Source organism: Rattus norvegicus, chromosome 6 (assembly GCF_036323735.1).
Source record: "Rattus norvegicus strain BN/NHsdMcwi chromosome 6, GRCr8, whole genome shotgun sequence".
Taxonomy (NCBI): Eukaryota; Metazoa; Chordata; class Mammalia; order Rodentia; family Muridae; genus Rattus; species Rattus norvegicus.
Window position 1 is genome coordinate 93,150,977 of NC_086024.1, and position 17,416 is coordinate 93,168,392.

Consider the following 17,416-nt stretch of genomic DNA (forward strand, 5'->3'; position numbering starts at 1 on the left):
CTTGAAACAAGATCTTACCATGTAACCCAGACTAGCCCCAATCTTATAATCCTCCCACCTTAACCTTCCATGTGTTGAAATTTCTGGTATGTACTTCCACCCCCAGGCCAGCAGGCATTTTCTTTCTTCAAGGGAAACAGAGGAAGAAGAAATGCATCTTAAGAGACATGGAACAGTCACACAACAACTTTGACATTTTCATGACACACAGCACCATCTGGTTATTCGTCACATTCTGGGAGATGAGAATTCCCTGTTATTAAGAAAAGTAATCCTCCCAGGATTACCTTACTGCTGGAGTTTATTATGCTTTAGATCTTAAATATCCCCCAAATACTCATGTGTTGAAGGCATGATTCACATTGATAATGTTTTTCACAGGTGATGGGATCTCTAAACTGGGGTCCAGAGGAGAGACGTGAGCCAAGCTACCACCGACTGAAACTTCACTGAACCATTAGCCAAAGTAAACCTTTCCTCCTTTTAAGTTGTTTACCTCAGGAATTTTGTCAGGGCAACTAAAAGCTAACTCACACGTAGTCTATCCCTTACTCTGATGGATTCAGCTGAATTGCTTGAATAATATAAAATTATAACCTAGTTAATTCTCAAACTTAAAAACTCATTTCAAGAGAGCTATAATATTACTCTTTCCCCTATCAAGGAATTCACATGAGAATTTCTGCTCAATAATTTAACAATGATGACAAGAAAATTGCCATTTCTAGTGGCTTTATATATTTCAGCAAAAACAGCTTCATCCCAAAATCTTAGAAACATATTTTTAAAAAGAGAAGCATAGATTCAAGCTAACTGAAATCCAATTATTTCCACTGAGACAGTAGAAATGACATGTGTTGTGCTGGACTGAGTAGTGCTTACAGAAGAAATCCCATTTCTCCCTTCCATTAACCCTAGTATCAAAACTGTACCTGGCTCAACTCAGCTCTTCTGGCTCAAACTGTCCTCCAAGCTGACTGATTCAAATTGGCTTCTCTTAGCTTCTCTTAGCTTGCTCTGCTTGGAAAGACTACCTCTGAACTCCACAAACTCCACTAAACTGAACACCTCTGAACTGAACTGAACTGAACTGAACTGAACTGAACTGAACTGAACTGAACTGAACGAAACTAAGTACAACTGAATTGAACTGAACTGGACTGGACTGGACTGGACTGAACTGAACTGAACTGAACTGAACTGAACTGAACTGAACTGAACTAAACTGAACTGATCTGATCTCTCTCTCCCCTACTTGTCTTTAAGTAATCTCTCTTTCCTGTCTGTTTTCATGAGAGTCGGGCCTATCTGATCTCTAACTCATTCTGTCAAATCTTTCTCTGATTCATCACTTTGTCTACCCCTGAGACATCATTGTTTGTTTAGAATTAATGGTGTGTACTAAAGGTATGTCTGTATTCCAGCCAGAGGGATTAAGGGTATATGTCATGTCAGCATTCCAAAATGTTATGTAATTCCTTCCCAGAGCATCCATGTTGCTGATAAAAATTCCTATATATCTTCCCTCTTTCTGTTTAAGCTAATAATCATATACAGTTTAACTATTACAATGGGCTTGCAACTCCAAACAGAGGGGAAAGGCAAATAAGCCTAAACAGACAAATTGACTACTAGTGTTCCAGTGATGTTTAACAACCAACTCTCAAGAAATGGCAAATCTAGCCAGAAGGTGATTATGCATGACTTTAATCCCAGTACTGTGGAGGCAGAGGCAGGAGGAACTCTCTGAGTTCAAGGCTGGCCTGGTCTACAGAGCTAGTTCTAGGACAGCCAAAGCTACACAAAGAAACCTTGTCTCAGAGGGGTGGGGGGGGAGGTAAACCTTCCTATAGCATTTTGCTGGTTTCCATGATATTAATTTTCCTACAATGGGCTTCTCTCATCTGCTTACAAAGCTTCTTTATGTGCAGGCTCTGGTACACCTCTACATGAAAACCACAGCCGTTCCCTGAGGTGCTATGACATGAAGTTTTTGCCTTAAGGAAAAAAAACTCCCCTGGACTTTGATATACTATACCTTTTACTTTTGTACTTCTGTGTATTATTGTGTTCTTATTTCATATATTTCTGAACTCAAACTTTGCTTTAAGCTTCATTATCCTCAATGTACTGTGCTTCAAAGCATGTAACTTCAATTTTCATAAAAATCTATTTCTTACATAAGTTGATATGTGAGTCTATTAATGTTCACTCGTTCAGCACTTGCTGTCTAACTTCTTCTCAATCTCGTAAATATGAAATGGAAGGAGAGCAGGAAGCATGCACAAGACCATTTTTATATATTTACATAATGAAAAGTCTTAAGTAATGAGAACAAAAAGTCAAAAGGGAGCTCAATACAAGGCAGCTCAGATCATCTTGATAGATGGACCATCTTGCAAAGAGTCTGCTAAAATGGCGGTTGGAACAGCAGATTTCTCTTTAAAAGGTGGTTGTTTTGTTTTGTTACTTGAGACAAGACTTTAGCCCAGGCTGGTTTTTCATTTGTATGTAGCTGATAATGGCCTTGAACTCTTGATCCTCCTCCCTGTACCTTCTGAATGCTCAGATTACAGGCCCACAATGCCATACCCACCTAAGATGATTTTTTAAGACAGTCTTTAAAAATGAGCCAGACATGGTGACTCATGCCTCTAATCCCAGTACCTGAGAGGCAGAGGCAGGAGGATCTCTATGAGTTCCAGGCCAGCCTGATCCTCAAAGAGTCAGGGCTGTTACACAGAGAAACCCTGTCTCAAAGAACAACACAAAACAAAGTTTTAAAATATTTTAATGTGCTCATCAGCACAGTGTACTGTGTATACTGTGGTGTGAAACATGTATCAGAAATCAGACTTTTCTGGACTTCCTCTAAAGGTGCACGTGATCAGTCACTCACTCACTCTTTCACTGTACAAAATGGCTCAGAGCTGCCATCAGAGCATGTCCCTCACATAGAGAAATTCAGTTCTTGGATTCCTTCATAATCACGCTTTACAACGTAGAATTCTCCTACTTGATGACCTACCTTACTTACCAGACTTGACTCCAAGTGACTTTAGAATTCCAAAAGAGCAAATGCAACCTCAAAGAATAAGGATTGTCAGCATTTCAAAAGCTTCCCAAGCCAGACATGGTGGTTCCTGCCTGTGACCCCAGCACTCTGGAGGCTGGGCTGAAGGCCTGTATCTCTTAACCAGCCTCGCTGTGATCAGGATGAATGGGATTGAGGGAAAAGGGAGAAAAGTCAAAAAACTATCTTGAGCAGCAGCTGAAATATGGAGAGCCTCCAAGAAATATGGAACCCTCTGAATGACTCCAGAGTCATTTGCAAGAACAGGGGTAGGTCTATGTCCATTGTGTGACAATTATCCAACAAATACTGAATTTAAAAAAAGCTGTAAGCTAGAAAGATGACTCAGTTGGCAAAGTACTTGCTGTGCAAGCATGAGGACTTGGGTTCAGATCCTCACTGCTCATGTAAAATCCAGGCCAGGTGGCACATAGGTAGAACCTCAGTCCTAAGGATTGGGTAAAACAGGAGGATTCCAGAGTTTTGGTGGATAGCCAGCTTAGCTGAAACACAAGGTTCTGGGTTTGGTAAGAGATCCTGTCTTTGTTTCCATTGTTGTGAAGAAACACCATGACTAAGGCAACTCTTATTTAAAAAAAAAAAAAACAAAGAAACACTTAATTGGGACTGGCTTGCAGGTTCAGAGGCTCAGTCCATCATCAGGTGGGAGCTTGGTATAGTCCAGGCAGGCATGGCAAGGGAGGAGTTGAGAGTTCTACGTCTTCATCTGAAAGCCTCTAGGAGAAGACTGACTCTCTCAGGCAGCTAGGAGGAGAGACTCAAAACCCACCTGCACAGTGACACACTTCCTCCAATAAGGAAACACCTACTCCAACAAAACCATTCAAACCACCACAGATGCCCATCTCAAAGAAGGGGGGAAGGGAGGAATAGAAAACAACATCTAAAAATTACTTCTGTCCTCCACATGCACAATCACACCTGCATGCACACACATACACACACACACACACACACACACACACACACACACACACACATGCTCTACATGCCCATTCACTAGCTGAGCACACCTGCACACACATACATGCTTATACATGCATAATATAGAAATAAATTTTACATGAATAGTATAGAAATAAATTTTATTTCTATTTTGACTATTAATTGCATCTCACAATGTACTGCATTCAATTTTTTGGTCAGGAAGGGGCAAATAAAATTCTTTGTTCTTTTATCTCATAACCCGGAAGTCTCTGAGAACTTTTATACCTTTACTCCATTTCGAGGGTTTAACTGACGACAGTCAAGTCCAGGCCTTAGCACAGATGTGTCAGCAATAATAATAATGCGCATGTAATTGAGTAGAAAGAAGTGACTTCTAGACAAGAAAACAATATTCCAAGAAGAACGCATGATTCAAATGCAGGACTAAGGGAATGCAATCAACCCTCTTCTTAGCTGAAATGATAGCAGTTGTATCCATAAATTGGAAGTTTCACATAGGAAAAATAAGCAGTCTCAGTGCTTAATTTAATCTCTGCATCTTTGCATAGCATCATAGGCAGCAATGTTTCCATTCTGCTCATGATTCACTATGTGACCAGTGGGCCATTGGGTCCCACGATCAAGACAGTCCTGCAAAAGTGAACACAGAGGAAAGACAAGGAATATAACACAGCCAGGCATGCAGCCATGAACAAGCTTACTCAGTCCAGGCCCAAGAAAGAGGCCTACACCTACACTGGACTATGTGCCCCACCAGAACATCCCAGAGAGGAACCTGGAAAAACATAGCTTAAACAATCAAGGACAAAGTGTAGGCTCCCCTCACACGGCTTTCCCACTGATTTAACACCTTCAATAAGACAGCCTTCTTGAACAGACTTTGCTAAGCAGAGCCCAGAACCTGTAAGGCGCATTCTCAGCACATGTATTTCTCAGCACAAGCTTCTGGGAAATGATAAAGTGCATACATTGCAAATATAAGGGTTATATAAATACTTAACAATTGAAGCATCTCTACTGCTCTACCCACAGAAAGCCATTACCACTGTCTTTATGACAGAAGGTTTAATGTAGCTGAATCCTGCTCAACTGTAATATTCACTCGAACACTAAGGTCCAATTTTATAGTGGCAATTTTTCATCCCAAATCACAGTCACAACCCAATCCAGTTCTAGTATTCTGATGCCATATCTTCCATGAAATCGCTCTCCTTCAGCCTTACCTACTTTCCAGCTCACTGCCTTCCTAAATCCCCAGAGCCCAGCCTGGTGCTCAACTTATGGTATGCACTCAATAAATTATGAAAGGATGGATGAACAGTTCAAAATTACAGCCTCTGTCTCCTCTGAGAGAGGCCCTAAACAAGAGAGATAATAATGGCAGCACCAGATGAGGCAGGCACTTCAAGTACATTAACACTAATCCTAACCATCCCCTTACAAGGCAGGTAAACTCAGCTACATACTCTCTTCCATTCAGGGAGCTGAGGCTTAGAGTCAATGAATAACGATGTTACCCAACTTGAAATTATCAGTTTCCAGATCTGGGATATAAACATAGTCTATTGGTCTCTGACATCAGAATTCTTGACTAACTTTGGAAAAGGACAGGTATAGTTCCTAGACCTAAACCTAGACCGAGACCTAGACCTAGACAGACCTAGACCTAGACCTAGACCTAGACCTAGACCTAGACCTAGACCTAGACCTAGACCTAGACCTAGACCTAGACCTAGACCTAGACCTAGACCTAGACCTATGATGCTTATTACTGTCATGATGTAGAAAGTTTGCTTAAAGGGATCCCTCACCTACCATGTAACAACCATCAATTTTTCAACTCTTGTTGTGAACGTTGTTTAACCATAACATCATCTTCCCACCCTTCCAATTGCAGAAGTAGTGGAGCCTCAATCCTTTATGTCCATTTGGTGTTCCCATCAACTCAAAGAGGAAAACCAAGTAAGAAACAACAGGCTTTAGAGACAACTTGGGGCAGTTCTTGTCTTGCGAGCATGAGAAACTGCATTCATTCATCACAGTCAGGCATGTTAGAGCATGATTGGAATACCACTACTACAGAAACAGATTCCTGGAGCTTGCTGGCCAAGGCTACTGGTAGACCTTAGGCCAGTGAGTGAACTTATCATTCAAAACAAGATAGTTGGCTCTCAGGAATGACACGTGAAGTTATCTTCTAGCCGCCAAATATATGCACACACATGCACATATACACTACCTGTAACTCCCTTCATTCTCTTCATGTTCCGTGGCCAAGCCAAACAACTGTAAGCTATCAGAAAAACACCTTACTATATATGTCTTCATTAGGGTTTTACTGCTGTGAACAGACACCATGACCAAGGCAACTCTTATAAGGACAACATTTAATTGGGACTGACTTATAGGTCAGAGGTTCAGTCCATTATCATCAAGACAGGAGGGTGGCAGTGTCCAGTAGGCATGGTTCAGGCAGAGCTGAGAATTCTACATCTTCATCTGTAGGCTGCTAGCAGAATACTGACTTCTAGGCAGCTAGGATGAGGGTTTTATAGCCCACACCCACAGTGACTCAGTGGAGTTGTCCAATGAGGCCATGTCTTTCAATAGTGCCACTCCCTGGGCTGAGCATATACAAACCATCACACTCTATTCAAAATTATCCCTCCCTTCCTTACTCTACGTTCTCTATAGGACAGTCTTCAGTTCTCATAGAAATAGCCACTGGAAGACCTGCAAATTAACAGAGGAGTCACATCTTATAGAGACTTTTACTTATATTTTTACTTATATATTTACTTATATTTATTATGTATAACTGTAAGGATAATTTTATTTATTTAACTTGTTGATTTTAGAAACTAAGTAAATATACTATACAAATAATTGATACATAAATTATATACAAACCAGAGCTGGTAAGATGGCCCAATGGGTAAAGGCTTTTGCCATGCAAACCTAGAGACCTGAACTCAATCTCCGGAGCCCACCGAAAGGTGGAAAGAGAAAAGGGGCCATGCAAAATTGCCTTCACATGTGTTCTGTAGCACACACATTAACAATTAATAAATCTTATTAGTGACTACATACCATGTGTGTTCTTTGATGTCTGGGTCACCTCACTCAAGATATTTCCTAGTTCCATCCTTTTGCCTAAGAATTTTATGAAGTTATTGTTCTTGATAGCTGAGTAGTATTACATTGTATATATGCACCACATTTTCTGTATCCATTCTTCTGTTGCAGGACATCTAGGTTGTTTCCAGTTTCTGGCTATTATAAATAAGGCAGCTATGAACATAGGGGAGCATGTGACCTTGCTATATTTGGAGCATCTTTTGGGTATATGGCCAGGAGAGGTATAGCTGGGTCCTCAGGTAGTACTATGTCCAATTTTCTGAGGAACTGACAGACTGATTTTCAAAGTGGTTGTACCAGCTTGCAGTCCCACCAACAATGGAGGAGTGTTCCTCTTTCTCCACATCCTCGCCAGCATCTGCTGTCACCTGCATTTTTGATCTTAGCCATTCTGACTGATGTGAGGTGGAATCTCAGGGTCATTTTTATTTGCATTTTCCTGATGACTAAGGATGTCAAGAAGTGGGATATCATTTGAGATGTAAACAAATGGAATGATTAATAAAAAATTTAAAAAATAATAATCAATAAATCTTAACTCCTACATGAAATAAACAACACATAGGTAAATGTAGATACAGACGCTGCCACATCTCACTCCCTCTGCCTATGAGACTATTTCCAGGCATAACCTATATCATTCTTTTCTGATGCATGATATTTTTCTGATCTATGATAGACACCTTTGCAACATTTAAAAAAAAGACATCTTTGTTGCTGTGACATCGTGCTCCAGGGTACACTCCAAAATCAGAGATTGGCATCAATCCTTAAGGAGAAGCAATGTCACCCAATTACCTGCCCAGACAGAACCAATAAATCCAGGAATAAACACAATTCAGGGTGTGGAGGTCTCTGCTACATTAGGAAAGAAAGAGCAACTCATCAGAAAGTCACGCTGAATGACCAGCCCCATCACTCACAGCCATGTCTACTTTTATTCTTCTTCATTTTCATTCATTTCTCCAGGTATCTTCTGTGCTTTTCATTGCCCCTTCCCAGACTTCAGAGAAAGTCACAGTACCAGAAATAGACATTAATAACATCTTCAAATCTCTCTAGAGATGTCTTCTTTCCTTTGGAGGTTCCTTGTTCCCTTCCCTACCTTCTCATAAGCACACAGTGCTTTAAAGGAGAAATGGGACATTTTTGACACATCGATATCGTGGGTCATTCTCAAGCTCCTCTTCCTTTGGTTGATCAAAGTTATAGGCATCTCAGAGATGCCACCTGGTTGAATGCTGATCTGGGCATTCTAAGCAGAAAGGCAGTAAATATGTCTGAAGATGGCTACCCTGGCCCAACAAGCAAGCTGGGGAAAAGAGCTACTCCATAGCCCCTGGTTCACCAACACCCAGCAGCATCTCATAAGCAAGATGGTTTTCATCCCACTGATTGCTTTTTTTTTCTTTACTTTTCAAAAACTTTAAGTAATGTTCACTATTTTTTATAAGCAAAATCACTTTAGATGCTGTAGAAAAAGGAGACCAACTTAATCTAATAAATGGACACCAAAAAAAAAGTGGAGGAAGAAAATATTTTTTTGACACAGGGTTTCTCTGTGTGGACCTGGCTATCCTAGAACTCACTCTATAGACCAGGCTTGTCTTGAACTCAGAGATTTCCCTTGCCTCTGAGGAGGAATCTTCTTAATGTGAAGAAGAAAGCCAAAAGACTCAAGACTAGAATTAAACTCGGTCAGGAAGTCAAAGTCTTGAGTAGGGAAAGGCTGTAAAGGTTTGATTGAAATTCCCGTTGCCGGTTATATTTATATGCCCATTCAGGTACTCATAAAGGAAGGGCATTTTTATTAAGAACACTGTAGATCACTTTGAATACATTTCCCTGTACTTTGCGTTGCTCCGTCCTCCCTCTTCCTATAATAATAGAAATTAAAGGGCAGAGGCATCAGGTAGCAATGATGGATTTTCACAGCTATTTGGCTTGTGCAGCAACAAGGCTTAATATTATTTTAGTGATTCGAGCTATTTGACCTAGAAGGATCAGCCTGTTCAATACATGCAGTGGTAGTGCTGAGGAATTAGCTTTCTTAGCCTGGGGCAATCGATAGATTGACAAACTAGCCTTTTTTTTTTAAGTCCAAGGCTTATTTTATGGGAATATTAAGCTTTTGGTGTTCCCGCATCAACAGGACCCCAATCCTGCACAAAAGATTTCACAGCTGAAAGCCCTCACCAAGGCCGGTTATGTCTTTAAAGAGGTTCCCCATATATACAGAACCAACCAAAGGGAGTGGGTAGCTAATAGACACAGCCATTCATGTGAAATCACTATGGACAGATTTAAAAATACATAAACACAACCTTGAACATCTGAGACAGAGAGAGGTACTTTGTGTGAATTATCCTGTGGCTCTTGCAACTTCAAACAATGCTCCTCTAGCTATTTTGAAAATGTTATGTGAGAAGCAAAATAAGAAGCAAGTAAAAGGCGAAAAGCTGTGATAATGGGTAAAAGTGCTCCTCTGCCATTTCCCCAGTCTCACACAGAGCTGTCATAACCCGGCCATAGTCCTCCGATGTCCAGAGGTGGAAAAGTACTTAAGGTTCACGGGAAGCTTGCCTGGGACTGTGGAGAACCTTCTAGCAAAGCATTCTTTTTTACAGTTGGAAAGGATGAAGAAGAAGAAAGCGACTGGGGTGCAGATCCAAAACAGTGCTGCTTAAATGAATTCTCATAGGAAGCTAATACAGAGCACCAGGGCATCCAGTCATTAAAAGCTAAGGGGGTGGAGTATCTTGCATTGGAAAAGGGGACTGCTTTCTCAAGGAAAAAAAAGTATGTATACGTAATATATATTATATATACATATATATTCCTCCCTTGAACTCCTGAATAATTCTGGGCATTGCCGTTTCCGATAATGTATACCGCTGGCCCCACTCTCTCAGGTTTTTAAATATTCCCTATTGAAAAGACAGAGCCCATGCGGTGAATTTTGATTAAAAACTCGTATCATGGCTTTCCTAATATCAACCTGGTGTTTTCAAAGGGTACTGTAATTCCTAGCTGGAGAACTATAATATTTCAAACAAAGGATATGATAAATTATAAAGCAGGCAAGAAATTATTCGATTAAAAAAGACAGTGTGAGCTATTTCCCTCTGGAACATACTAATAGCCCCCCAACTGATCCCTCTGGTGTCTAGGCAGGGTGAAATCGAGCTTTTCCAAGCAATCCACAGCAACGCCCGATGCCAGAGAACGGAGCTGGAGGAGGCAAATCAGAGCCCTGGAGGAGCAGGCACAGCAGTAACTAGGAGCATTGATTACACTCCAAATCAATGCGAGATGCTGACAGGGCGCGGTGGTAGGAAAAGCCCGTCAACCAAATTGCGTCTCCTGAGTCCTGCCCGTCAGTAGGTGTTACTATTCATACATGCAAATCAACAAGAACAAGCACAGAACAGAGATTAGAGCAAGAAGGGGGCAGAAGACGGCTGGAAGAAAAAGACTTCAGCTCAGCCTGCAGATCAGAGTGGCAAGCATTATCATAAACATAAAAACCCTCAAATCCCCCACCCATTCAAGTTCACAGGTGCTTTGCTTTAGGGAAAAAAATTAAAAAGTAAACCTCAGATTCCTTTGCATTAAAACTGCCTAGATTCTGTTTTATCGTTGAACAGCTGTTCTTTCAAGTTCTGGCTAAGCCTCCTAAATCTCTATCTTGATTAGTCTAATTATGCAATGGGGGAATCTACTTAAAATCTAAGAGCAACCTTGTATTGAGCTCTGCATTTTGTCCCCCAACACACACACATCATTATGCTGTTTCATGAGTCTTAGCTTGTGCAAGCCTGGGAAGCAAGCCTCTGAGAGCAAGCAAATCTAAGAGCATAATGATATGTGGAACAATTACTGTGTCCTGGAGACGTCAGCAGAGGAAACCCCAGAAGAAGATTCCTGCGAGCATGAGGTTTTCCCACATGGTCTCCATGCTTGCTCTTCCTACGATGCTTTTTTTGAGATGTGAAAACTGACTTTGCGATAGACTTGTCCATATTCAGGAGCCCTCCAAATGATTTACCAGCTCAGAGACAACGTGAAACTCCATAACCAACATCAAAATAGAAATTCTCCTCACAACACTCCTCCATTGTTGGTGGGATTGCAGACTGGTAAAACCATTCTGGAAATCAGTCTGGAGGTTCCTCAGAAAATTGGACATTGAACTGCCTGAGGATCCAGCTATACCTCTCTTGGGCATATACCCAAAAGATTCCTCAACATACAAAAGAGACACGTGCTCCACTATGTTCATCGCAGCCTTATTTATAATAGCCAGAAAATGGAAAGAACCCAGATGCCCTTCAACAGAGGAATGGATACAGAAAATGTGGTACATCTACACAATGGAATATTACTCAGCTATCAAAAACGAGTTTATGAAATTCGTAGGCAAATGGTTGGAACTGGAAAATATCATCCTGAGTGAGCTAACCCATTCACAGAAAAACACACATGGTATGCACTCATTGATAAGTGGCTATTAGCCCAAATGCTTGAATTACCCTAGATGCCTAGAACAAACGAAACTCAAGACGGATGATCAAAATGTGAATGCTTCACTCCTTCTTTAAATGAGGAAAAAGAGTACCCTTGGCAGGGAAGGGAGAGGCAAAGATTAAAACAGAGACTGAAGGAACACCCATTCAGAGCCTGCCCCACATGTGGTCCATACATATACAGCCACCCAATTAGACAAGATGGATGAAACAAAGAAGTGCAGACCGACAGGAGCCGGATGTAGATCGCTCCTGAGAGACACAGCCAGAATACAGCAAATACAGAGGCGAATGCCAGCAGCAAACCACTGAACTGAGAATAGGTCCCCCGTTGAAGGAATCAGAGAAAGAACTGGAAGAGCTTGAAGGGGCTCGAGACCCCAAAAGTACAACAATGCCAAGCAACCAGAGCTTCCAGGGACTAAGCCACTACCTAAAGACTATACATGGGGGGTTGGGGATTTAGCTCAGTGGTAGAGTGCTTGCCTAGGAAGCGCAAGGCCCTGGGTTCGGTCCCCAGCTCCGAAAAAAAGAACCAAAAAAAAAAAAAAAAAAAAAAAAAAAAGACTATACATGAACTGACCCTGGACTCTGACCCCATAGGTAGCAGTGAATATCCTAGTAAGAGCACCAGTGGAAGGGGAAGCCCTGGGTCCTGCTAAGACTGAACCCCCAGTGAACTAGACTGGTGGGGGGAGGGCGGCAATGGGGGGAGGGTTGGGAGGGGAACACCCATAAGGAAGGGGAGGGGGGAGGGAAAGGGGAAAGGGAATAACACTTGAAATGTATATAAGAAATACTCAAGTTAATAAAAAAAAAAAAAAGAAATTCTCCTCACAGGAAAAATCCACAGTAGGGCGTGAAGGCTCCGGGAACCTCCGGAAGTGCCCATAGGGAGAGCATGACCAGCCTGGGTAACCGTAGGGCCATCACCAAGTCTCAGCATAGAGCTCAATCAGAAACACATCGAACAGCCAGAAGATGCATGTCACTCTCATGCAGCAGAGCCCCCGGAAATGAGAAGAGAGACCTAGGATAGATGCAGAATGACCACCACACTCCTTTCCAATTCTATCAATGAAAACTGCTCCACTGGAAAATCTTTGCCAGCTGTGAGGGGCTTTGCAGAGCTAACAGCCCTTCATTTTCACATGCTTTCATACACGCTGGTTCATTTGCTCTCATCTTCTGTAAGAACTTCTCCCAACCAGAAACCCACTGTCACAATGAATAGAAAAAAAAAAACCCTCTGGAACCCTGAAGAGGGCTCTGTGGCTCCCAGGGATGAAACCACTATCCCGAGAGAGCACGGGAATAGACCTATGGCTCCAGCCGCACATGTAGCAGAGGATAGTCTTGGTCTTGTCCGGCATCAATGGGAGGAGAAGCCCTTGGCCCTGTCAAGGCACAATCTCCCAGTGTAGGGGAATGTCAGGGCTGGGAGGTGGGAGGGGGTGAGGGAGCATCCTCATAGAAGCGGGTGTGGGGGGGCTGGGGGGGAGGAATAGAGGGTTTCTGGAGGGGAAACCCGGAAATGGAATAACATTTAAAGTGTATATAAAAATTCAATTAAAAAAAAAAGCCCAGTGGCCTGAGTTAAGCCCCTGGGACACACATGATAGAAGGAGAGAACTGATTCCTTCAAATTGTCCTCTCACCTAAACTGTAGCACCTGTGTCCGTACACTTACATACACGAATAAACACATAACAGTTACCATTTGCTGCATAGCCAGGAAATGTGCCAATTATTTTTTGCCCAGAATGCCAAGTGTTCTAAACCTAAGCACTATCAGTATTCTCTTTAGAGCTGAAAATGGTGTCCTACATAGCTAAAAGAAAGCTCTGGAGTTCTCAAGATTCAGAATTAGTCTTTGATGAAAACCAGATTTGTGGTAGTTTGGATAGAAATGGCCCCCACTGGCTCACATGTTTGAATGCTTGGCCATAGGGAGTGGCACTGTTAGGTGGGACCTTGTCGGAGTAGGTATAGCCTTGTTGGAGGAAGTGTATCACTGTGGGGTGGGCTTTGAGGTCTCTTGTGCTCAAACTATACCCAATGTAAGACAGTCTCCTTCTGTGCCTGCAGATCAAGATGTAGAACTCTCCTCCTCCAACATCATGTTTGCCTGCATGCCGCCATAGCCCACAACAGTGATGATGGTCTGAACCTCTGAAACTGTAAGACAGCCCCAATTAAATGTTTCCCTTTATAAGAGTTGCAACAGTCACTGTGTCTTTTCACAGCAATGGAAACTCTAGGACAGCATTTTAAGAAAATGTATATATGCTTTTCAAAATCTGGAAGATGATCCACATCGTGGAGGAAGTAGGATAGAGTCTAACAGCCATGTGTCACACATCTCCCAACATCTCAGATCAGTCACATCGGTGTTCCAACGTCAGTGCTAGAGATCAGACCATTTTCAATAGAAGAGGTAAAGACTGTGTACAATTATGTTTACTTAGTTTGTGTACAGGTTTGAGCATCCCATGGTACACCCCCATCAGCTGGGTCCCAACGATTCAACTCAGATCGTCAAGCTTGGCAACAAGTACTTTAATCCACTGAGCCATCTTGCCTGTCCAAGCACAAACCTTTTTAAAAATGAAGTTTGAAATAAGCCAAGAGAAATAGAGTGTTCAGATCGGGATCCTGGCAGTAAAGCAGAGAGCAAAAGGACCAAGCATCTCAAACTCATCTCTACCACTCAATACAAAATAAAACTCAACTCACTGTGGGGCAACATCTCTGGTCTCACTCATATCTGACTTGGAGGATATTTAGATGGGATTTGACACATTAGACATTAAAGTTGATGTTGGAGTGAACTAAGCCTTTGTGGAGTGCTGGGACTGGCTAAGTATCTGTCAGCATACCTAAGAGACTAGTTCTTGAACCTCCACACACAAGAAAAGTATGCAAATACTTAAGCCCTTTATATAAAATGGCATCATAGATAGTATTTACATGTAACCTATGTATCACATCCTCATATATTTTAGGTCATATCTGGATTACTTATAATACCTAATGTAATTTATATATCATGGCAATTGGTGATATATTGTATTATTCAGAAAATAAATGACAAGGGTCAAAGTCCGAAGTGAGTTCAATACCTAAGCAGCACTGATAGCCTAACTACATTTTCAATCTGTAGTCGATTGGGATCTATGACCATGGAGACCGTGGATATACAGGACCCACTGTATTTTTGAGTGAGAGAAGGTCATTCATGGGTGGGGCTGGAGTCCATGAGTGGTATTTCACGGTCTGAACATTTGTGCGTCCCTCAAGTTCCTATGTTAAAGTCCTCCTCCCTGATGTGATGTTATTGCAACATGAAGTCTTTGGGGCAATCATTCATCGAGGGCTGAGGCTTCATCCCTGGCATTAATGCACATACGCAAGAAATCTCACAGGGCTAACTTATCCCTTCCCTTGGGGGAAAACACAGCTAGAGGTACCTTATATGGTTGGCAATATTTTAATTGACTATTTCAAAACAGTTAATATAAATACTGTGTAAGTGAATCACCCTGATCGGATCACTGTATTTATATGAGTGCATTTAAGCTCTACATTGTAGCTTATAAATATAGATAATTGCTGTGTCAGTTACAAGTATAAATTCTTTAGAAGGAAATTACTGTTCCAATCTATTTCCATGAAAAGATCATTTCCCTCACTCTTCCTATTGATTTTGCCTACGACTGTAGCATTCTTTCTAGATCAGTCTCAGACTTACCTTCACCTTCAAGTGAAAGCAGTTGCTTTTGTAAAGAATTTATTTTAAATGATTTCTTTCATACAATTAACATTCACTGTGGTTGTTTTCAAATATGTCCACAAATTATCTGATACACTTATCTCTGTTGCAACTCAATTCTCCCAGGAGTATGTAACTGCATTTAATGGAGTATGTAGCTATATTTAATGGCTGTTGCGGGAGCCAACAACATCCTGAGTCAATGTCTACCATTGATATGAGCATGGCCATGTCAAAGACCCCAATGCCTCAGACATAAGGGAATAACAAAGCTTTCTCTTCCCTTCCCTTCCCTTCCCTTCCCTTCCCTTCCCTTCCCTTCCCTTTTCTTCCCTTCTTTTCCCTTCCCTTCTTTTCCCTTCCTTTCCCTTCCCTTCTCTTCCCTTCTTTTCCCTTCCCTTCTTTTCCCTTCCTTTCCCTTCCCTTCTCTTCCCTTCCTTTCCCTTTCCTTCTTTTCCCTTCCTTTCCCTTCCCTTCCCTTCCCTTCTCTTCTCTTCCCTTTCCTCCTCTTCCCTTGGCCAGTGTGCAGATAATTGACACTGTTCAGAAAGTACTCATCATAGCTTCCTTCTCCCTGACATTAACAGCCTGAGATTGCTCCCCTAGAGAGAACCCACAACCAAGACTACCTAAACCTGCCTCCTTGTTCAGCTATGTACAGTAAACCTGCCTCCTTGAATCAAATGTGCTGAGTTTCAGAGCTGCTGTTGGTAGTGTCCATCAGAGCACATGACCCACATGATCCCAGCTTTTCTGTACATGTGTCTTCAGTACTTTGTGACCCCAGTCAGGGCAGCCCCCAAATCAAGTAGACCGAGGCAGTTGCTTTTCTCATAGCTGTGACAAGATTTCTGACAAAGGTTTGAGAGTACAACTCTAGCTGTGACAGCAGGAGCATTGGGCAGCTGGTCACATTGTGCACCCAATCAGGAAGAGGGAGATGAATACCAGCATGCAGCTGGATTCTTCCTTTTCTCTTTTTTTTACTTAGTCCGGGACCCCAGCTCTTACAAGGGTGCAGCCCACATTCAGGATCGGTATTCTCTTCCCAGTTAAACCTCCCTGGAAACACCTACAAGTATGCGCAGAGCTAACTAACCCCCTTAGGTGATTCGAACCCTGTCAAGGTGACAGTGAAGATTAACAAAGAAACAGACACACTGTGATAGAAATGATGAGGTTATCAGAGCAGACACTGTGGCTAACCTACCTCTATCTATCTATCTATCTATCTATCTATCTATCTATCTATCTATCTATCTATCTATCTCTCTTAGAAAAGCAATCATCCATTTCTAAGAATATCTACCCAATTTATAAATGGTGACCTCATGACAAAGAAATAACATCTTCTTTCAACCTCATAAACTTTCTGAGCATGGGTGGGAAGCCCTATGAGTAGATGCCCTATGAGTAGATCATTCTGCTCCATGTAGGCTTTCAGAAGATAGCAGTCCTGGCCAGTGGGACCTCAGGAAAAAATCCCTGAAACAATACCGACCAGTAAAGCCTCTCTCATTCTCAGCCCACAGAAACTCTGTAAGATGATAAATATTGGTCTTAAGCCACAGAGCTTGGAGGCAATTCATTACACAACAACAGATAGCTCACAAATTCACCATTACAAAAGAAACTGTATCTGACATCTGCCCTGTGCAAGATGTGTGCCCAGGACCCCATCTGTATACACATAGCACCAGTCCATGCTTTCTCTTCAATGGCATTCATAGACCCACAGGAAAGTCTGGGTAGCAGAACTTTCATGCAGACTTAACAACAAGCTCATTTAGGAAACAGGTTTTCCCTGCTCCACTCTTTTCATCCATTTGCAAGTCTCTGGCGCTTCACAGCCAAGTGTGCCATCATCACGGGTGTCTCTGGGATCTGACGCTATGCCACATTCATGCTTTGTCCTGCTCGTTTCCCGCTAAGTGAGAC

At 42.0% G+C, this 17,416-nt stretch overlaps 1 long non-coding RNA gene across 3 annotated transcripts in view; it reads left to right on the top strand.

Moving 5' to 3' along the window:
* Window positions 1-17,416, top strand: part of LOC120103543 (uncharacterized) — a 68,182-nt gene that overhangs the window by 22,414 nt on the left and 28,352 nt on the right. For 2 of the 3 annotated variants that reach the window (XR_010052704.1, XR_005505990.2), the window contains exons 3-4: window positions 382-466; window positions 13,795-13,886. This is a non-coding gene — a long non-coding RNA (uncharacterized LOC120103543). The remainder of the gene's footprint in view (window positions 1-381; window positions 467-13,794; window positions 13,887-17,416) is intronic. The other variant, XR_010052705.1, reaches the window with a different exon arrangement.